The sequence below is a fragment of the Pan paniscus genome, chromosome 9, assembly GCF_029289425.2.
Source record: "Pan paniscus chromosome 9, NHGRI_mPanPan1-v2.0_pri, whole genome shotgun sequence".
Taxonomy (NCBI): Eukaryota; Metazoa; Chordata; class Mammalia; order Primates; family Hominidae; genus Pan; species Pan paniscus.
The window spans coordinates 54,318,157-54,341,336 of NC_073258.2; positions in this window are offsets into that span (position 1 = coordinate 54,318,157).

The window sequence follows — 23,180 nt, forward strand, 5'->3', positions numbered from 1 at the left end:
CAGAACTAAACGGAAGCATTCTCAGAAACTTCTTTGTGATGTTTGCATTCAACTCACAGAGTTGAACCTTCCTTTCATAGTTCAGGTTTGAAACACTCTTTTCGTAGAATCTGGAAGTGGATATTTGGACCACTGTGTGGACTTCGTTGGAAACGGGTGTATCTTCAACTCAAACCTAGACAGAAGCATTCTCAGAAAGTTCTCTTTGTTGACTGCATTCAACTCACAGACTTGAACAATCGTTTTGATGGAGCAGATTTGAAACTCTCTTTCTTAGGCATCTGCAAGTGGATATGTTGACCTCTTAGAAGATTTCGTTGGAAACGGGTTAATCTTCACATAAAAGCTAAACAGAAGCATTCTCAGAAACTTCTTTGTGATGATTGCATGCACCTCACAGAGTTGAACTTTCCCTTTGATAGAGCAGCTTCGAAACACTCTTTTTCTAGAATCTGCAAGTGGACATTTGGAGGGCTTTGTGGACTGTGGTGGAAAAGGAAATATCTTCTCATCGAAAGTACATAGAAGCATTCTCAGAAACTACTCTGTGATGATTGAATTCAACTGACAGAGTTGAACGTTCCTTTTGATAGAGCAGTTTGGAAACACTCTTTTTGTAGAATCTGCATGTGGAGATTTGGACCGCTTTGAGACCTATGGTAGCAAAGGAAATAACTTCATAGAAAAACCAAATGGAAGCATTCTCAGAAAATTCTTTGTGATGATTGAGTTGAACTCGGAGACCTGAACATTTCTTTTGATGGAGCAGTTTCCAAACACACTTCTCGTGGAATCTGCAAGGGGATATTTGGACCTCTCTGAGGATTTCGTTGGAAGCGGGATAAACTTCCCAGAACTAAACGGGAGCATTCTCAGAAACTTCTTTGTGATGTTTGCATTCAACTCACAGAGTTGAACCTTCGTTTCATAGTTCAGGTTTGAAACACTCTTTTTGTAGAATCTGGAAGTGGATATTTGGACCACTGTGTGGACTTCGTTTGAAACCGGTATATCTTCACCTCAAACCTAGACAGAAGCATTCTCCGAAAGTTCTCTGTGTTGACTGCATTCAACTCACAGACTTGAACAATCGTTTTGATGGAGCAGTTTTGAAACTCTCTATCTATGGAATCTGCAAGTGGATATGTTGACCTCTTTGAAGATTTCGTTGGAAACGGGTTAATCTTCACATAAAAGCTAAACAGAAGCATTCTCAGAAACTTCTTTGTGATGATTGCATTCACCTCACAGAGTTGAACTTTCCCTTTGATAGAGCAGCTTCGAAACACTCTTTTTCTAGAATCTGCAAGTGGACATTTGGAGGGCTTTGTGGACTGTGGTGGAAAAGGAAATATCTTCTCATCAAAACTACATAGAAGCATTCTCAGAAACTACTCTGTGATGATTGCATTCAACTGACAGAGTTGAACGTTCCTTCTGATAGAGCAGTTTGGAAACACTCTTTTTGTAGAATCTGCATGTGGAGATTTGGACCGCTTTGAGACCTATGGTAGTAAAGGAAATAACTTCATAGAAAAACCAAATGGAAGCATTCTCAGAAAATTCTTTGTGATGATTGAGTTGAACTCAGAGACCTGAACATTCCTTTTGATGGAGCAGTTTCCAAACTCACTTCTCGTGGAATCTGCAAGTGGATATTTGGACCTCCCTGAGGATTTCGTTGGAAGCGGGATAAACTTCCCAGAACTAAACGGAAGCATTCTCAGAAACTTCTTTGTGATGTTTGCATTCAACTCACAGAGTTGAACCTTCCTTTCATAGTTCAGGTTTGAAACACTCTTTTCGTAGAATCTGGAAGTGGATATTTGGACCACTGTGTGGACTTCGTTGGAAACGGGTGTATCTTCAACTCAAACCTAGACAGAAGCATTCTCAGAAAGTTCTCTTTGTTGAATGCATTCAACTCACAGACTTGAACAATCGTTTTGATGGAGCAGATTTGAAACTCTCTTTCTTAGGCATCTGCAAGTGGATATGTTGACCTCTTAGAAGATTTCGTTGGAAACGGGTTAATCTTCACATAAAAGCTAAACAGAAGCATTCTCAGAAACTTCTTTGTGATGATTGCATGCACCTCACAGAGTTGAACTTTCCCTTTGATAGAGCAGCTTCGAAACACTCTTTTTCTAGAATCTGCAAGTGGACATTTGGAGGGCTTTGTGGACTGTGGTGGAAAAGGAAATATCTTCTCATCGAAAGTACATAGAAGCATTCTCAGAAACTACTCTGTGATGATTGCATTCAACTGACAGAGTTGAACGTTCCTTTTGATAGAGCAGTTTGGAAACACTCTTTTTGTAGAATCTGCATGTGGAGATTTGGACCGCTTTGAGACCTATGGTAGCAAAGGAAATAACTTCATAGAAAAACCAAATGGAAGCATTCTCAGAAAATTCTTTGTGATGATTGAGTTGAACTCGGAGACCTGAACATCGCTTTTGATGGAGCAGTTTCCAAACACACTTCTCGTGGAATCTGCAAGGGGATATTTGGACCTCTCTGAGGATTTCGTTGGAAGCGGGATAAACTTCCCAGAACTAAACGGGAGCATTCTCAGAAACTTCTTTGTGATGTTTGCATTCAACTCACGGAGTTGAACCTTCGTTTCATAGTTCAGGTTTGAAACACTCTTTTTGTAGAATCTGGAAGTGGATATTTGGACCACTGTGTGGACTTCGTTTGAAACCGGTATATCTTCACCTCAAACCTAGACAGAAGCATTCTCCGAAAGTTCTCTGTGTTGACTGCATTCAACTCACAGACTTGAACAATCGTTTTGATGGAGCAGTTTTGAAACTCTCTATCTATGGAATCTGCAAGTGGATATGTTGACCTCTTTGAAGATTTCGTTGGAAACGGGTTAATCTTCACATAAAAGCTAAACAGAAGCATTCTCAGAAACTTCTTTGTGATGATTGCATTCACTTCACAGAGTTGAACTTTCCCTTTGATAGAGCAGCTTTGAAACAGTCTTTTTCTAGAATCTGCAAGTGGACATTTGGAGGGCTTTGTGGACTGTGGTTGAAAAGAAATATCTTCTCATCGAAACTACATAGAAGCATTCTCAGAAACTACTCTGTGATGATTGCATTGAACTGACAGAGTTGAACGTTCCTTCTGATAGAGCATTTGGGAAACACTCTTTTTGTAGAATCTGCATGTGGAGATTTGGACCGCTTTGAGACCTATGGTAGTAAAGGAAATATCGTCATAGAAAAACCAAATGGAAGCATTCTCAGAAAATTCTTTGTGATGATTGAGTTGAACTCAGAGACCTGAACATTCCTTTTGATGGAGCAGTTTCCAAACACACTTCTCGTGGAATCTGCAAGTGGATATTTGGACCTCCCTGAGGATTTCGTTGGAAGCGGGATAAACTTCCCAGAACTAAACGGAAGCATTCTCAGAAACTTCTTTGTGATGTTTGCATTCAACTCACAGAGTTGAACCTTCGTTTCATAGTTCAGGTTTGAAACACTCTTTTTGTAGAATCTGGAAGTGGATATTTGGACCACTGTGCGGACTTCGTTTGAAACCGGTATATCTTCACCTCAAACCTAGACAGAAGCATTCTCCGAAAGTTCTCTGTGTTGACTGCATTCAACTCACAGACTTGAACAATCGTTTTGATGGAGCAGTTTTGAAACTCTCTATCTATGGAATCTGCAAGTGGATATGTTGACCTCTTTGAAGATTTCGTTGGAAACGGGTTAATCTTCACATAAAAGCTAAACAGAAGCATTCTCAGAAACTTCTTTGTGATGATTGCATTCACCTCACAGAGTTGAACTTTCCCTTTGATAGAGCAGCTTCGAAACACTCTTTTTCTAGAATCTGCAAGTGGACATTTGGAGGGCTTTGTGGACTGTGGTGGAAAAGGAAATATCTTCTCATCAAAACTACATAGAAGCATTCTCAGAAACTACTCTGTGATGATTGCATTCAACTGACAGAGTTGAACGTTCCTTTTGATAGAGCAGTTTGGAAACACTATTTTTGTAGAATCTGCATGTGGAGATTTGGACCGCTTTGAGACCTATGGTAGTAAAGGAAATAACTTCATAGAAAAACCAAATGGAAGCATTCTCAGAAAATTCTTTGTGATGATTGAGTTGAACTCAGAGACCTGAACATTCCTTTTGATGGAGCAGTTTCCAAACACACTTCTCGTGGAATCTGCAAGTGGATATTTGGACCTCCCTGAGGATTTCGTTGGAAGCGGGATAAACTTCCCAGAACTAAACGGGAGCATTCTCAGAAACTTCTTTGTGATGTTTGCATTCAACTCACAGAGTTGAACCTTCCTTTCATAGTTCAGGTATGAAACACTCTTTTCGTAGAATCTGGAAGTGGATATTTGGACCACTGTGTGGACTTCTTTGGAAACGGGTGTATCTTCACCTCAAACCTAGACAGAAGCATTCTCCGAAAGTTCTCTGTGTTGACTGCATTCAACTCACAGACTTGAACAATCGTTTTGATGGAGCAGTTTTGAAACTCTCTATCTATGGAATCTGCAAGTGGATATGTTGACCTCTTTGAAGATTTCGTTGGAAACGGGTTAATCTTCACATAAAAGCTAAACAGAAGCATTCTCAGAAACTTCTTTGTGATGATTGCATTCACCTCACAGAGTTGAACTTTCCCTTTGATAGAGCAGCTTCGAAACACTCTTTTTCTAGAATCTGCAAGTGGACATTTGGAGGGCTTTGTGGACTGTGGTGGAAAAGGAAATATCTTCTCATCAAAACTACATAGAAGCATTCTCAGAAACTACTCTGTGATGATTGCATTCAACTGACAGAGTTGAACGTTCCTTTTGATAGAGCAGTTTGGAAACACTATTTTTGTAGAATCTGCATGTGGAGATTTGGACCGCTTTGAGACCTATGGTAGTAAAGGAAATAACTTCATAGAAAAACCAAATGGAAGCATTCTCAGAAAATTCTTTGTGATGATTGAGTTGAACTCAGAGACCTGAACATTCCTTTTGATGGAGCAGTTTCCAAACACACTTCTCGTGGAATCTGCAAGTGGATATTTGGACCTCCCTGAGGATTTCGTTGGAAGCGGGATAAACTTCCCAGAACTAAACGGAAGCATTCTCAGAAACTTCTTTGTCATGTTTGCATTCAACTCACAGAGTTGAACCTTCCTTTCATAGTTCAGGTATGAAACACTCTTTTCGTAGAATCTGGAAGTGGATATTTGGACCACTGTGTGGACTTCTTTGGAAACGGGTGTATCTTCACCTCAAACCTAGACAGAAGCATTCTCAGAAAGTTCTCTGTGTTGACTGCATTCAACTCACAGACTTGAACAATCGTTTTGATGGAGCAGTTTTGAAACTCTCTATCTTTGGAATCTGCAAGTGGATATGTTGACCTCTTTGAAGATTTCGTTGGAAACGGGTTAATCTTCACATAAAAGCTAAACAGAAGCATCCTCAGAAACTTCTTTGTGATGATTGCATTCATTTCACAGAGTTGAACTTTCCCTTTGATAGAGCAGCTTTGAAACAGTCTTTTTCTAGAATCTGCAAGTGGACATTTGGAGGGCTTTGTGGACTGTGGTTGAAAAGAAATATCTTCTCATCGAAACTACATAGAAGCATTCTCAGAAACTACTCTGTGATGATTGCATTGAACTGACAGAGTTGAACGTTCCTTCTGATAGAGCAGTTTGGAAACACTCTTTTTGTAGAATCTGCATGTGGAGATTTGGACCGCTTTGAGACCTATGGTAGCAAAGGAAATAACTTCATAGAAAAACCAAATGGAAGCATTCTCAGAAAATTCTTTGTGATGATTGAGTTGAACTCGGAGACCTGAACATTGCTTTTGATGGAGCAGTTTCCAAACACACTTCTCGTGGAATCTGCAAGGGGATATTTGGACCTCTCTGAGGATTTCGTTGGAAGCGGGATAAACTTCCCAGAACTAAACGGGAGCATTCTCAGAAACTTCTTTGTGATGTTTGCATTCAACTCACGGAGTTGAACCTTCGTTTCATAGTTCAGGTTTGAAACACTCTTTTTGTAGAATCTGGAAGTGGATATTTGGACCACTGTGTGGACTTCGTTTGAAACCGGTATATCTTCACCTCAAACCTAGACAGAAGCATTCTCCGAAAGTTCTCTGTGTTGACTGCATTCAACTCACAGACTTGAACAATCGTTTTGATGGAGCAGTTTTGAAACTCTCTATCTATGGAATCTGCAAGTGGATATGTTGACCTCTTTGAAGATTTCGTTGGAAACGGGTTAATCTTCACATAAAAGCTAAACAGAAGCATTCTCAGAAACTTCTTTGTGATGATTGCATTCACTTCACAGAGTTGAACTTTCCCTTTGATAGAGCAGCTTTGAAACAGTCTTTTTCTAGAATCTGCAAGTGGACATTTGGAGGGCTTTGTGGACTGTGGTTGAAAAGAAATATCTTCTCATCGAAACTACATAGAAGCATTCTCAGAAACTACTCTGTGATGATTGCATTCAACTGACAGAGTTGAACGTTCCTTCTGATAGAGCATTTGGGAAACACTCTTTTTGTAGAATCTGCATGTGGAGATTTGGACCGCTTTGAGACCTATGGTAGTAAAGGAAATATCGTCATAGAAAAACCAAATGGAAGCATTCTCAGAAAATTCTTTGTGATGATTGAGTTGAACTCAGAGACCTGAACATTCCTTTTGATGGAGCAGTTTCCAAACACACTTCTCGTGGAATCTGCAAGTGGATATTTGGACCTCCCTGAGGATTTCGTTGGAAGCGGGATAAACTTCCCAGAACTAAACGGAAGCATTCTCAGAAACTTCTTTGTGATGTTTGCATTCAACTCACAGAGTTGAACCTTCGTTTCATAGTTCAGGTTTGAAACACTCTTTTTGTAGAATCTGGAAGTGGATATTTGGACCACTGTGCGGACTTCGTTTGAAACCGGTATATCTTCACCTCAAACCTAGACAGAAGCATTCTCCGAAAGTTCTCTGTGTTGACTGCATTCAACTCACAGACTTGAACAATCGTTTTGATGGAGCAGTTTTGAAACTCTCTATCTATGGAATCTGCAAGTGGATATGTTGACCTCTTTGAAGATTTCGTTGGAAACGGGTTAATCTTCACATAAAAGCTAAACAGAAGCATTCTCAGAAACTTCTTTGTGATGATTGCATTCACCTCACAGAGTTGAACTTTCCCTTTGATAGAGCAGCTTCGAAACACTCTTTTTCTAGAATCTGCAAGTGGACATTTGGAGGGCTTTGTGGACTGTGGTGGAAAAGGAAATATCTTCTCATCAAAACTACATAGAAGCATTCTCAGAAACTACTCTGTGATGATTGCATTCAACTGACAGAGTTGAACGTTCCTTTTGATAGAGCAGTTTGGAAACACTATTTTTGTAGAATCTGCATGTGGAGATTTGGACCGCTTTGAGACCTATGGTAGTAAAGGAAATAACTTCATAGAAAAACCAAATGGAAGCATTCTCAGAAAATTCTTTGTGATGATTGAGTTGAACTCAGAGACCTGAACATTCCTTTTGATGGAGCAGTTTCCAAACACACTTCTCGTGGAATCTGCAAGTGGATATTTGGACCTCCCTGAGGATTTCGTTGGAAGCGGGATAAACTTCCCAGAACTAAACGGGAGCATTCTCAGAAACTTCTTTGTGATGTTTGCATTCAACTCACAGAGTTGAACCTTCCTTTCATAGTTCAGGTATGAAACACTCTTTTCGTAGAATCTGGAAGTGGATATTTGGACCACTGTGTGGACTTCTTTGGAAACGGGTGTATCTTCACCTCAAACCTAGACAGAAGCATTCTCCGAAAGTTCTCTGTGTTGACTGCATTCAACTCACAGACTTGAACAATCGTTTTGATGGAGCAGTTTTGAAACTCTCTATCTATGGAATCTGCAAGTGGATATGTTGACCTCTTTGAAGATTTCGTTGGAAACGGGTTAATCTTCACATAAAAGCTAAACAGAAGCATTCTCAGAAACTTCTTTGTGATGATTGCATTCACCTCACAGAGTTGAACTTTCCCTTTGATAGAGCAGCTTCGAAACACTCTTTTTCTAGAATCTGCAAGTGGACATTTGGAGGGCTTTGTGGACTGTGGTGGAAAAGGAAATATCTTCTCATCAAAACTACATAGAAGCATTCTCAGAAACTACTCTGTGATGATTGCATTCAACTGACAGAGTTGAACGTTCCTTTTGATAGAGCAGTTTGGAAACACTATTTTTGTAGAATCTGCATGTGGAGATTTGGACCGCTTTGAGACCTATGGTAGTAAAGGAAATAACTTCATAGAAAAACCAAATGGAAGCATTCTCAGAAAATTCTTTGTGATGATTGAGTTGAACTCAGAGACCTGAACATTCCTTTTGATGGAGCAGTTTCCAAACACACTTCTCGTGGAATCTGCAAGTGGATATTTGGACCTCCCTGAGGATTTCGTTGGAAGCGGGATAAACTTCCCAGAACTAAACGGAAGCATTCTCAGAAACTTCTTTGTCATGTTTGCATTCAACTCACAGAGTTGAACCTTCCTTTCATAGTTCAGGTATGAAACACTCTTTTCGTAGAATCTGGAAGTGGATATTTGGACCACTGTGTGGACTTCTTTGGAAACGGGTGTATCTTCACCTCAAACCTAGACAGAAGCATTCTCAGAAAGTTCTCTGTGTTGACTGCATTCAACTCACAGACTTGAACAATCGTTTTGATGGAGCAGTTTTGAAACTCTCTATCTTTGGAATCTGCAAGTGGATATGTTGACCTCTTTGAAGATTTCGTTGGAAACGGGTTAATCTTCACATAAAAGCTAAACAGAAGCATCCTCAGAAACTTCTTTGTGATGATTGCATTCATTTCACAGAGTTGAACTTTCCCTTTGATAGAGCAGCTTTGAAACAGTCTTTTTCTAGAATCTGCAAGTGGACATTTGGAGGGCTTTGTGGACTGTGGTTGAAAAGAAATATCTTCTCATCGAAACTACATAGAAGCATTCTCAGAAACTACTCTGTGATGATTGCATTGAACTGACAGAGTTGAACGTTCCTTCTGATAGAGCATTTGGGAAACACTCTTTTTGTAGAATCTGCATGTGGAGATTTGGACCGCTTTGAGACCTATGGTAGTAAAGGAAATATCGTCATAGAAAAACCAAATGGAAGCATTCTCAGAAAATTCTTTGTGATGATTGAGTTGAACTCAGAGACCTGAACATTCCTTTTGATGGAGCAGTTTCCAAACACACTTCTCGTGGAATCTGCAAGTGGATATTTGGACCTCCCTGAGGATTTCGTTGGAAGCGGGATAAACTTCCCAGAACTAAACGGAAGCATTCTCAGAAACTTCTTTGTGATGTTTGCATTCAACTCACAGAGTTGAACCTTCGTTTCATAGTTCAGGTTTGAAACACTCTTTTTGTAGAATCTGGAAGTGGATATTTGGACCACTGTGTGGACTTCGTTTGAAACCGGTATATCTTCACCTCAAACCTAGACAGAAGCATTCTCCGAAAGTTCTCTGTGTTGACTGCATTCAACTCACAGACTTGAACAATCGTTTTGATGGAGCAGTTTTGAAACTCTCTATCTATGGAATCTGCAAGTGGATATGTTGACCTCTTTGAAGATTTCGTTGGAAACGGGTTAATCTTCACATAAAAGCTAAACAGAAGCATTCTCAGAAACTTCTTTGTGATGATTGCATGCACCTCACAGAGTTGAACTTTCCCTTTGATAGAGCAGCTTCGAAACACTCTTTTTCTAGAATCTGCAAGTGGACATTTGGAGGGCTTTGTGGACTGTGGTGGAAAAGGAAATATCTTCTCATCAAAACTACATAGAAGCATTCTCAGAAACTACTCTGTGATGATTGCATTCAACTGACAGAGTTGAACGTTCCTTCTGATAGAGCAGTTTGGAAACACTCTTTTTGTAGAATCTGCATGTGGAGATTTGGACCGCTTTGAGACCTATGGTAGTAAAGGAAATAACTTCATAGAAAAACCAAATGGAAGCATTCTCAGAAAATTCTTTGTGATGATTGAGTTGAACTCAGAGACCTGAACATTCCTTTTGATGGAGCAGTTTCCAAACTCACTTCTCGTGGAATCTGCAAGTGGATATTTGGACCTCCCTGAGGATTTCGTTGGAAGCGGGATAAACTTCCCAGAACTAAACGGAAGCATTCTCAGAAACTTCTTTGTGATGTTTGCATTCAACTCACAGAGTTGAACCTTCCTTTCATAGTTCAGGTTTGAAACACTCTTTTCGTAGAATCTGGAAGTGGATATTTGGACCACTGTGTGGACTTCGTTGGAAACGGGTGTATCTTCAACTCAAACCTAGACAGAAGCATTCTCAGAAAGTTCTCTTTGTTGAATGCATTCAACTCACAGACTTGAACAATCGTTTTGATGGAGCAGATTTGAAACTCTCTTTCTTAGGCATCTGCAAGTGGATATGTTGACCTCTTAGAAGATTTCGTTGGAAACGGGTTAATCTTCACATAAAAGCTAAACAGAAGCATTCTCAGAAACTTCTTTGTGATGATTGCATGCACCTCACAGAGTTGAACTTTCCCTTTGATAGAGCAGCTTCGAAACACTCTTTTTCTAGAATCTGCAAGTGGACATTTGGAGGGCTTTGTGGACTGTGGTGGAAAAGGAAATATCTTCTCATCGAAAGTACATAGAAGCATTCTCAGAAACTACTCTGTGATGATTGCATTCAACTGACAGAGTTGAACGTTCCTTTTGATAGAGCAGTTTGGAAACACTCTTTTTGTAGAATCTGCATGTGGAGATTTGGACCGCTTTGAGACCTATGGTAGCAAAGGAAATAACTTCATAGAAAAACCAAATGGAAGCATTCTCAGAAAATTCTTTGTGATGATTGAGTTGAACTCGGAGACCTGAACATTGCTTTTGATGGAGCAGTTTCCAAACACACTTCTCGTGGAATCTGCAAGGGGATATTTGGACCTCTCTGAGGATTTCGTTGGAAGCGGGATAAACTTCCCAGAACTAAACGGGAGCATTCTCAGAAACTTCTTTGTGATGTTTGCATTCAACTCACGGAGTTGAACCTTCGTTTCATAGTTCAGGTTTGAAACACTCTTTTTGTAGAATCTGGAAGTGGATATTTGGACCACTGTGTGGACTTCGTTTGAAACCGGTATATCTTCACCTCAAACCTAGACAGAAGCATTCTCCGAAAGTTCTCTGTGTTGACTGCATTCAACTCACAGACTTGAACAATCGTTTTGATGGAGCAGTTTTGAAACTCTCTATCTATGGAATCTGCAAGTGGATATGTTGACCTCTTTGAAGATTTCGTTGGAAACGGGTTAATCTTCACATAAAAGCTAAACAGAAGCATTCTCAGAAACTTCTTTGTGATGATTGCATTCACTTCACAGAGTTGAACTTTCCCTTTGATAGAGCAGCTTTGAAACAGTCTTTTTCTCGAATCTGCAAGTGGACATTTGGAGGGCTTTGTGGACTGTGGTTGAAAAGAAATATCTTCTCATCGAAACTACATAGAAGCATTCTCAGAAACTACTCTGTGATGATTGCATTGAACTGACAGAGTTGAACGTTCCTTCTGATAGAGCATTTGGGAAACACTCTTTTTGTAGAATCTGCATGTGGAGATTTGGACCGCTTTGAGACCTATGGTAGTAAAGGAAATATCGTCATAGAAAAACCAAATGGAAGCATTCTCAGAAAATTCTTTGTGATGATTGAGTTGAACTCAGAGACCTGAACATTCCTTTTGATGGAGCAGTTTCCAAACACACTTCTCGTGGAATCTGCAAGTGGATATTTGGACCTCCCTGAGGATTTCGTTGGAAGCGGGATAAACTTCCCAGAACTAAACGGAAGCATTCTCAGAAACTTCTTTGTGATGTTTGCATTCAACTCACAGAGTTGAACCTTCGTTTCATAGTTCAGGTTTGAAACACTCTTTTTGTAGAATCTGGAAGTGGATATTTGGACCACTGTGCGGACTTCGTTTGAAACCGGTATATCTTCACCTCAAACCTAGACAGAAGCATTCTCCGAAAGTTCTCTGTGTTGACTGCATTCAACTCACAGACTTGAACAATCGTTTTGATGGAGCAGTTTTGAAACTCTCTATCTATGGAATCTGCAAGTGGATATGTTGACCTCTTTGAAGATTTCGTTGGAAACGGGTTAATCTTCACATAAAAGCTAAACAGAAGCATTCTCAGAAACTTCTTTGTGATGATTGCATTCACCTCACAGAGTTGAACTTTCCCTTTGATAGAGCAGCTTCGAAACACTCTTTTTCTAGAATCTGCAAGTGGACATTTGGAGGGCTTTGTGGACTGTGGTGGAAAAGGAAATATCTTCTCATCAAAACTACATAGAAGCATTCTCAGAAACTACTCTGTGATGATTGCATTCAACTGACAGAGTTGAACGTTCCTTTTGATAGAGCAGTTTGGAAACACTATTTTTGTAGAATCTGCATGTGGAGATTTGGACCGCTTTGAGACCTATGGTAGTAAAGGAAATAACTTCATAGAAAAACCAAATGGAAGCATTCTCAGAAAATTCTTTGTGATGATTGAGTTGAACTCAGAGACCTGAACATTCCTTTTGATGGAGCAGTTTCCAAACACACTTCTCGTGGAATCTGCAAGTGGATATTTGGACCTCCCTGAGGATTTCGTTGGAAGCGGGATAAACTTCCCAGAACTAAACGGAAGCATTCTCAGAAACTTCTTTGTGATGTTTGCATTCAACTCACAGAGTTGAACCTTCCTTTCATAGTTCAGGTATGAAACACTCTTTTCGTAGAATCTGGAAGTGGATATTTGGACCACTGTGTGGACTTCTTTGGAAACGGGTGTATCTTCACCTCAAACCTAGACAGAAGCATTCTCTGAAAGTTCTCTGTGTTGACTGCATTCAACTCACAGACTTGAACAATCGTTTTGATGGAGCAGTTTTGAAACTCTCTATCTATGGAATCTGCAAGTGGATATGTTGACCTCTTTGAAGATTTCGTTGGAAACGGGTTAATCTTCACATAAAAGCTAAACAGAAGCATTCTCAGAAACTTCTTTGTGATGATTGCATTCACCTCACAGAGTTGAACTTTCCCTTTGATAGAGCAGCTTCGAAACACTCTTTTTCTAGAATCTGCAAGTGGACATTTGGAGGGCTTTGTGGACTGTGGTGGAAAAGGAAATATCTTCTCATCAAAACTACATAGAAGCATTCTCAGAAACTACTCTGTGATGATTGCATTCAACTGACAGAGTTGAACGTTCCTTTTGATAGAGCAGTTTGGAAACACTATTTTTGTAGAATCTGCATGTGGAGATTTGGACCGCTTTGAGACCTATGGTAGTAAAGGAAATAACTTCATAGAAAAACCAAATGGAAGCATTCTCAGAAAATTCTTTGTGATGATTGAGTTGAACTCAGAGACCTGAACATTCCTTTTGATGGAGCAGTTTCCAAACACACTTCTCGTGGAATCTGCAAGTGGATATTTGGACCTCCCTGAGGATTTCGTTGGAAGCGGGATAAACTTCCCAGAACTAAACGGAAGCATTCTCAGAAACTTCTTTGTGATGTTTGCATTCAACTCACAGAGTTGAACCTTCCTTTCATAGTTCAGGTATGAAACACTCTTTTCGTAGAATCTGGAAGTGGATATTTGGACCACTGTGTGGACTTCTTTGGAAACGGGTGTATCTTCACCTCAAACCTAGACAGAAGCATTCTCCGAAAGTTCTCTGTGTTGACTGCATTCAACTCACAGACTTGAACAATCGTTTTGATGGAGCAGGTTTGAAACTCTCTATCTATGGAATCTGCAAGTGGATATGTTGACCTCTTTGAAGATTTCGTTGGAAACGGGTTAATCTTCACATAAAAGCTAAACAGAAGCATTCTCAGAAACTTCTTTGTGATGATTGCATTCACCTCACAGAGTTGAACTTTCCCTTTGATAGAGCAGCTTCGAAACACTCTTTTTCTAGAATCTGCAAGTGGACTTTTGGAGGGCTTTGTGGACTGTGGTGGAAAAGGAAATATCTTCTCATCAAAACTACATAGAAGCATTCTCAGAAACTACTCTGTGATGATTGCATTCAACTGACAGAGTTGAACGTTCCTTTTGATAGAGCAGTTTGGAAACACTATTTTTGTAGAATCTGCATGTGGAGATTTGGACTGCTTTGAGACCTATGGTAGTAAAGGAAATATCGTCATAGAAAAACCAAATGGAAGCATTCTCAGAAAATTCTTTGTGATGATTGAGTTGAACTCAGAGACCTGAACATTCCTTTTGATGGAGCAGTTTCCAAACACACTTCTCGTGGAATCTGCAAGTGGATATTTGGACCTCCCTGAGGATTTCGTTGGAAGCGGGATAAACTTCCCAGAACTAAACGGAAGCATTCTCAGAAACTTCTTTGTGATGTTTGCATTCAACTCACAGAGTTGAACCTTCCTTTCATAGTTCAGGTATGAAACACTCTTTTCGTAGAATCTGGAAGTGGATATTTGGACCACTGTGTGGACTTCTTTGGAAACGGGTGTATCTTCACCTCAAACCTAGACAGAAGCATTCTCAGAAAGTTCTCTGTGTTGACTGCATTCAACTCACAGACTTGAACAATCGTTTTGATGGAGCAGTTTTGAAACTCTCTATCTTTGGAATCTGCAAGTGGATATGTTGACCTCTTTGAAGATTTCGTTGGAAACGGGTTAATCTTCACATAAAAGCTAAACAGAAGCATCCTCAGAAACTTCTTTGTGATGATTGCATTCACTTCACAGAGTTGAACTTTCCCTTTGATAGAGCAGCTTTGAAACAGTCTTTTTCTAGAATCTGCAAGTGGACATTTGGAGGGCTTTGTGGACTGTGGTTGAAAAGAAATATCTTCTCATCGAAACTACATAGAAGCATTCTCAGAAACTACTCTGTGATGATTGCATTGAACTGACAGAGTTGAACGTTCCTTCTGATAGAGCATTTGGGAAACACTCTTTTTGTAGAATCTGCATGTGGAGATTTGGACCGCTTTGAGACCTATGGTAGTAAAGGAAATATCGTCATAGAAAAACCAAATGGAAGCATTCTCAGAAAATTCTTTGTGATGATTGAGTTGAACTCAGAGACCTGAACATTCCTTTTGATGGAGCAGTTTCCAAACACACTTCTCGTGGAATCTGCAAGTGGATATTTGGACCTCCCTGAGGATTTCGTTGGAAGCGGGATAAACTTCCCAGAACTAAACGGAAGCATTCTCAGAAACTTCTTTGTGATGTTTGCATTCAACTCACAGAGTTGAACCTTCGTTTCATAGTTCAGGTTTGAAACACTCTTTTTGTAGAATCTGGAAGTGGATATTTGGACCACTGTGTGGACTTCGTTTGAAACCGGTATATCTTCACCTCAAACCTAGACAGAAGCATTCTCTGAAAGTTCTCTGTGTTGACTGCATTCAACTCACAGACTTGAACAATCGTTTTGATGGAGCAGTTTTGAAACTCTCTATCTATGGAATCTGCAAGTGGATATGTTGACCTCTTTGAAGATTTCGTTGGAAACGGGTTAATCTTCACATAAAAGCTAAACAGAAGCATTCTCAGAAACTTCTTTGTGATGATTGCATGCACCTCACAGAGTTGAACTTTCCCTTTGATAGAGCAGCTTCGAAACACTCTTTTTCTAGAATCTGCAAGTGGACATTTGGAGGGCTTTGTGGACTGTGGTGGAAAAGGAAATATCTTCTCATCAAAACTACATAGAAGCATTCTCAGAAACTACTCTGTGATGATTGCATTCAACTGACAGAGTTGAACGTTCCTTTTGATAGAGCAGTTTGGAAACACTATTTTTGTAGAATCTGCATGTGGAGATTTGGACCGCTTTGAGACCTATGGTAGTAAAGGAAATAACTTCATAGAAAAACCAAATGGAAGCATTCTCAGAAAATTCTTTGTGATGATTGAGTTGAACTCAGAGACCTGAACATTCCTTTTGATGGAGCAGTTTCCAAACACACTTCTCGTGGAATCTGCAAGGGGATATTTGGACCTCCCTGAGGATTTCGTTGGAAGCGGGATAAACTTCCCAGAACTAAACGGAAGCATTCTCAGAAACTTCTTTGTGATGTTTGCATTCAACTCACAGAGTTGAACCTTCCTTTCATAGTTCAGGTATGAAACACTCTTTTCGTAGAATCTGGAAGTGGATATTTGGACCACTGTGTGGACTTCTTTGGAAACGGGTGTATCTTCACCTCAAACCTAGACAGAAGCATTCTCCGAAAGTTCTCTGTGTTGACTGCATTCAACTCACAGACTTGAACAATCGTTTTGATGGAGCAGGTTTGAAACTCTCTATCTATGGAATCTGCAAGTGGATATGTTGACCTCTTTGAAGATTTCGTTGGAAACGGGTTAATCGTCACATAAAAGCTAAACAGAAGCATTCTCAGAAACTTCTTTGTGATGATTGCATTCACCTCACAGAGTTGAACTTTCCCTTTGATAGAGCAGCTTCGAAACACTCTTTTTCTAGAATCTGCAAGTGGACTTTTGGAGGGCTTTGTGGACTGTGGTGGAAAAGGAAATATCTTCTCATCAAAACTACATAGAAGCATTCTCAGAAACTACTCTGTGATGATTGCATTCAACTGACAGAGTTGAACGTTCCTTTTGATAGAGCAGTTTGGAAACACTATTTTTGTAGAATCTGCATGTGGAGATTTGGACTGCTTTGAGACCTATGGTAGTAAAGGAAATAACTTCATAGAAAAACCAAATGGAAGCATTCTCAGAAAATTCTTTGTGATGATTGAGTTGAACTCAGAGACCTGAACATTCCTTTTGATGGAGCAGTTTCCAAACACACTTCTCGTGGAATCTGCAAGTGGATATTTGGACCTCCCTGAGGATTTCGTTGGAAGCGGGATAAACTTCCCAGAACTAAACGGAAGCATTCTCAGAAACTTCTTTGTGATGTTTGCATTCAACTCACAGAGTTGAACCTTCCTTTCATAGTTCAGGTATGAAACACTCTTTTCGTAGAATCTGGAAGTGGATATTTGGACCACTGTGTGGACTTCTTTGGAAACGGGTGTATCTTCACCTCAAACCTAGACAGAAGCATTCTCCGAAAGTTCTCTGTGTTGACTGCATTCAACTCACAGACTTGAACAATCGTTTTGATGGAGCAGTTTTGAAACTCTCTATCTATGGAATCTGCAAGTGGATATGTTGACCTCTTTGAAGATTTCGTTGGAAACGGGTTAATCTTCACATAAAAGCTAAACAGAAGCATTCTCAGAAACTTCTTTGTGATGATTGCATTCACCTCACAGAGTTGAACTTTCCCTTTGATAGAGCAGCTTCGAAACACTCTTTTTCTAGAATCTGCAAGTGGACATTTGGAGGGCTTTGTGGACTGTGGTGGAAAAGGAAATATCTTCTCATCAAAACTACATAGAAGCATTCTCAGAAACTACTCTGTGATGATTGCATTCAACTGACAGAGTTGAACGTTCCTTTTGATAGAGCAGTTTGGAAACACTATTTTTGTAGAATCTGCATGTGGAGATTTGGACTGCTTTGAGACCTATGGTAGTAAAGGAAATATCGTCATAGAAAAACCAAATGGAAGCATTCTCAGAAAATTCTTTGTGATGATTGAGTTGAACTCAGAGACCTGAACATTCCTTTTGATGGAGCAGTTTCCAAACACACTTCTCGTGGAATCTGCAAGTGGATATTTGGACCTCCCTGAGGATTTCGTTGGAAGCGGGATAAACTTCCCAGAACTAAACGGAAGCATTCTCAGAAACTTCTTTGTCATGTTTGCATTCAACTCACAGAGTTGAACCTTCCTTTCATAGTTCAGGTATGAAACACTCTTTTCGTAGAATCTGGAAGTGGATATTTGGACCACTGTGTGGACTTCTTTGGAAACGGGTGTATCTTCACCTCAAACCTAGACAGAAGCATTCTCAGAAAGTTCTCTGTGTTGACTGCATTCAACTCACAGACTTGAACAATCGTTTTGATGGAGCAGTTTTGAAACTCTCTATCTTTGGAATCTGCAAGTGGATATGTTGACCTCTTTGAAGATTTCGTTGGAAACGGGTTAATCTTCACATAAAAGCTAAACAGAAGCATCCTCAGAAACTTCTTTGTGATGATTGCATTCACTTCACAGAGTTGAACTTTCCCTTTGATAGAGCAGCTTTGAAACAGTCTTTTTCTAGAATCTGCAAGTGGACATTTGGAGGGCTTTGTGGACTGTGGTTGAAAAGAAATATCTTCTCATCGAAACTACATAGAAGCATTCTCAGAAACTACTCTGTGATGATTGCATTGAACTGACAGAGTTGAACGTTCCTTCTGATAGAGCATTTGGGAAACACTCTTTTTGTAGAATCTGCATGTGGAGATTTGGACCGCTTTGAGACCTATGGTAGTAAAGGAAATATCGTCATAGAAAAACCAAATGGAAGCATTCTCAGAAAATTCTTTGTGATGATTGAGTTGAACTCAGAGACCTGAACATTCCTTTTGATGGAGCAGTTTCCAAACACACTTCTCGTGGAATCTGCAAGTGGATATTTGGACCTCCCTGAGGATTTCGTTGGAAGCGGGATAAACTTCCCAGAACTAAACGGAAGCATTCTCAGAAACTTCTTTGTGATGTTTGCATTCAACTCACAGAGTTGAACCTTCGTTTCATAGTTCAGGTTTGAAACACTCTTTTTGTAGAATCTGGAAGTGGATATTTGGACCACTGTGTGGACTTCGTTTGAAACCGGTATATCTTCACCTCAAACCTAGACAGAAGCATTCTCTGAAAGTTCTCTGTGTTGACTGCATTCAACTCACAGACTTGAACAATCGTTTTGATGGAGCAGTTTTGAAACTCTCTATCTATGGAATCTGCAAGTGGATATGTTGACCTCTTTGAAGATTTCGTTGGAAACGGGTTAATCTTCACATAAAAGCTAAACAGAAGCATTCTCAGAAACTTCTTTGTGATGATTGCATGCACCTCACAGAGTTGAACTTTCCCTTTGATAGAGCAGCTTCGAAACACTCTTTTTCTAGAATCTGCAAGTGGACATTTGGAGGGCTTTGTGGACTGTGGTGGAAAAGGAAATATCTTCTCATCAAAACTACATAGAAGCATTCTCAGAAACTACTCTGTGATGATTGCATTCAACTGACAGAGTTGAACGTTCCTTTTGATAGAGCAGTTTGGAAACACTATTTTTGTAGAATCTGCATGTGGAGATTTGGACCGCTTTGAGACCTATGGTAGTAAAGGAAATAACTTCATAGAAAAACCAAATGGAAGCATTCTCAGAAAATTCTTTGTGATGATTGAGTTGAACTCAGAGACCTGAACATTCCTTTTGATGGAGCAGTTTCCAAACACACTTCTCGTGGAATCTGCAAGGGGATATTTGGACCTCCCTGAGGATTTCGTTGGAAGCGGGATAAACTTCCCAGAACTAAACGGAAGCATTCTCAGAAACTTCTTTGTGATGTTTGCATTCAACTCACAGAGTTGAACCTTCCTTTCATAGTTCAGGTATGAAACACTCTTTTCGTAGAATCTGGAAGTGGATATTTGGACCACTGTGTGGACTTCTTTGGAAACGGGTGTATCTTCACCTCAAACCTAGACAGAAGCATTCTCCGAAAGTTCTCTGTGTTGACTGCATTCAACTCACAGACTTGAACAATCGTTTTGATGGAGCAGGTTTGAAACTCTCTATCTATGGAATCTGCAAGTGGATATGTTGACCTCTTTGAAGATTTCGTTGGAAACGGGTTAATCGTCACATAAAAGCTAAACAGAAGCATTCTCAGAAACTTCTTTGTGATGATTGCATTCACCTCACAGAGTTGAACTTTCCCTTTGATAGAGCAGCTTCGAAACACTCTTTTTCTAGAATCTGCAAGTGGACTTTTGGAGGTCTTTGTGGACTGTGGTGGAAAAGGAAATATCTTCTCATCAAAACTACATAGAAGCATTCTCAGAAACTACTCTGTGATGATTGCATTCAACTGACAGAGTTGAACGTTCCTTTTGATAGAGCAGTTTGGAAACACTATTTTTGTAGAATCTGCATGTGGAGATTTGGACTGCTTTGAGACCTATGGTAGTAAAGGAAATAACTTCATAGAAAAACCAAATGGAAGCATTCTCAGAAAATTCTTTGTGATGATTGAGTTGAACTCAGAGACCTGAACATTCCTTTTGATGGAGCAGTTTCCAAACACACTTCTCGTGGAATCTGCAAGTGGATATTTGGACCTCCCTGAGGATTTCGTTGGAAGCGGGATAAACTTCCCAGAACTAAACGGAAGCATTCTCAGAAACTTCTTTGTGATGTTTGCATTCAACTCACAGAGTTGAACCTTCCTTTCATAGTTCAGGTATGAAACACTCTTTTCGTAGAATCTGGAAGTGGATATTTGGACCACTGTGTGGACTTCTTTGGAAACGGGTGTATCTTCACCTCAAACCTAGACAGAAGCATTCTCCGAAAGTTCTCTGTGTTGACTGCATTCAACTCACAGACTTGAACAATCGTTTTGATGGAGCAGTTTTGAAACTCTCTATCTATGGAATCTGCAAGTGGATATGTTGACCTCTTTGAAGATTTCGTTGGAAACGGGTTAATCTTCACATAAAAGCTAAACAGAAGCATTCTCAGAAACTTCTTTGTGATGATTGCATTCACCTCACAGAGTTGAACTTTCCCTTTGATAGAGCAGCTTCGAAACACTCTTTTTCTAGAATCTGCAAGTGGACATTTGGAGGGCTTTGTGGACTGTGGTGGAAAAGGAAATATCTTCTCATCAAAACTACATAGAAGCATTCTCAGAAACTACTCTGTGATGATTGCATTCAACTGACAGAGTTGAACGTTCCTTTTGATAGAGCAGTTTGGAAACACTATTTTTGTAGAATCTGCATGTGGAGATTTGGACCGCTTTGAGACCTATGGTAGTAAAGGAAATAACTTAATAGAAAAACCAAATGGAAGCATTCTCAGAAAATTCTTTGTGATGATTGAGTTGAACTCAGAGACCTGAACATTCCTTTTGATGGAGCAGTTTCCAAACACACTTCTCGTGGAATCTGCAAGTGGATATTTGGACCTCCCTGAGGATTTCGTTGGAAGCGGGATAAACTTCCCAGAACTAAACGGAAGCATTCTCAGAAACTTCTTTGTGATGTTTGCATTCAACTCACAGAGTTGAACCTTCCTTTCATAGTTCAGGTATGAAACACTCTTTTCGTAGAATCTGGAAGTGGATATTTGGACCACTGTGTGGACTTCTTTGGAAACGGGTGTATCTTCACCTCAAACCTAGACAGAAGCATTCTCCGAAAGTTCTCTGTGTTGACTGCATTCAACTCACAGACTTGAACAATCGTTTTGATGGAGCAGGTTTGAAACTCTCTATCTATGGAATCTGCAAGTGGATATGTTGACCTCTTTGAAGATTTCGTTGGAAACGGGTTAATCTTCACATAAAAGCTAAACAGAAGCATTCTCAGAAACTTCTTTGTGATGATTGCATTCACCTCACAGAGTTGAACTTTCCCTTTGATAGAGCAGCTTCGAAACACTCTTTTTCTAGAATCTGCAAGTGGACTTTTGGAGGGCTTTGTGGACTGTGGTGGAAAAGGAAATATCTTCTCATCAAAACTACATAGAAGCATTCTCAGAAACTACTCTGTGATGATTGCATTCAACTGACAGAGTTGAACGTTCCTTTTGATAGAGCAGTTTGGAAACACTATTTTTGTAGAATCTGCATGTGGAGATTTGGACTGCTTTGAGACCTATGGTAGTAAAGGAAATATCGTCATAGAAAAACCAAATGGAAGCATTCTCAGAAAATTCTTTGTGATGATTGAGTTGAACTCAGAGACCTGAACATTCCTTTTGATGGAGCAGTTTCCAAACACACTTCTCGTGGAATCTGCAAGTGGATATTTGGACCTCCCTGAGGATTTCGTTGGAAGTGGGATAAACTTCCCAGAACTAAACGGAAGCATTCTCAGAAACTTCTTTGTCATGTTTGCATTCAACTCACAGAGTTGAACCTTCCTTTCATAGTTCAGGTATGAAACACTCTTTTCGTAGAATCTGGAAGTGGATATTTGGACCACTGTGTGGACTTCTTTGGAAACGGGTGTATCTTCACCTCAAACCTAGACAGAAGCATTCTCAGAAAGTTCTCTGTGTTGACTGCATTCAACTCACAGACTTGAACAATCGTTTTGATGGAGCAGTTTTGAAACTCTCTATCTTTGGAATCTGCAAGTGGATATGTTGACCTCTTTGAAGATTTCGTTGGAAACGGGTTAATCTTCACATAAAAGCTAAACAGAAGCATCCTCAGAAACTTCTTTGTGATGATTGCATTCACTTCACAGAGTTGAACTTTCCCTTTGATAGAGCAGCTTTGAAACAGTCTTTTTCTAGAATCTGCAAGTGGACATTTGGAGGGCTTTGTGGACTGTGGTTGAAAAGAAATATCTTCTCATCGAAACTACATAGAAGCATTCTCAGAAACTACTCTGTGATGATTGCATTGAACTGACAGAGTTGAACGTTCCTTCTGATAGAGCATTTGGGAAACACTCTTTTTGTAGAATCTGCATGTGGAGATTTGGACCGCTTTGAGACCTATGGTAGTAAAGGAAATATCGTCATAGAAAAACCAAATGGAAGCATTCTCAGAAAATTCTTTGTGATGATTGAGTTGAACTCAGAGACCTGAACATTCCTTTTGATGGAGCAGTTTCCAAACACACTTCTCGTGGAATCTGCAAGTGGATATTTGGACCTCCCTGAGGATTTCGTTGGAAGCGGGATAAACTTCCCAGAACTAAACGGAAGCATTCTCAGAAACTTCTTTGTGATGTTTGCATTCAACTCACAGAGTTGAACCTTCCTTTCATAGTTCAGGTATGAAACACTCTTTTCGTAGAATCTGGAAGTGGATATTTGGACCACTGTGTGGACTTCTTTGGAAACGGGTGTATCTTCACCTCAAACCTAGACAGAAGCATTCTCCGAAAGTTCTCTGTGTTG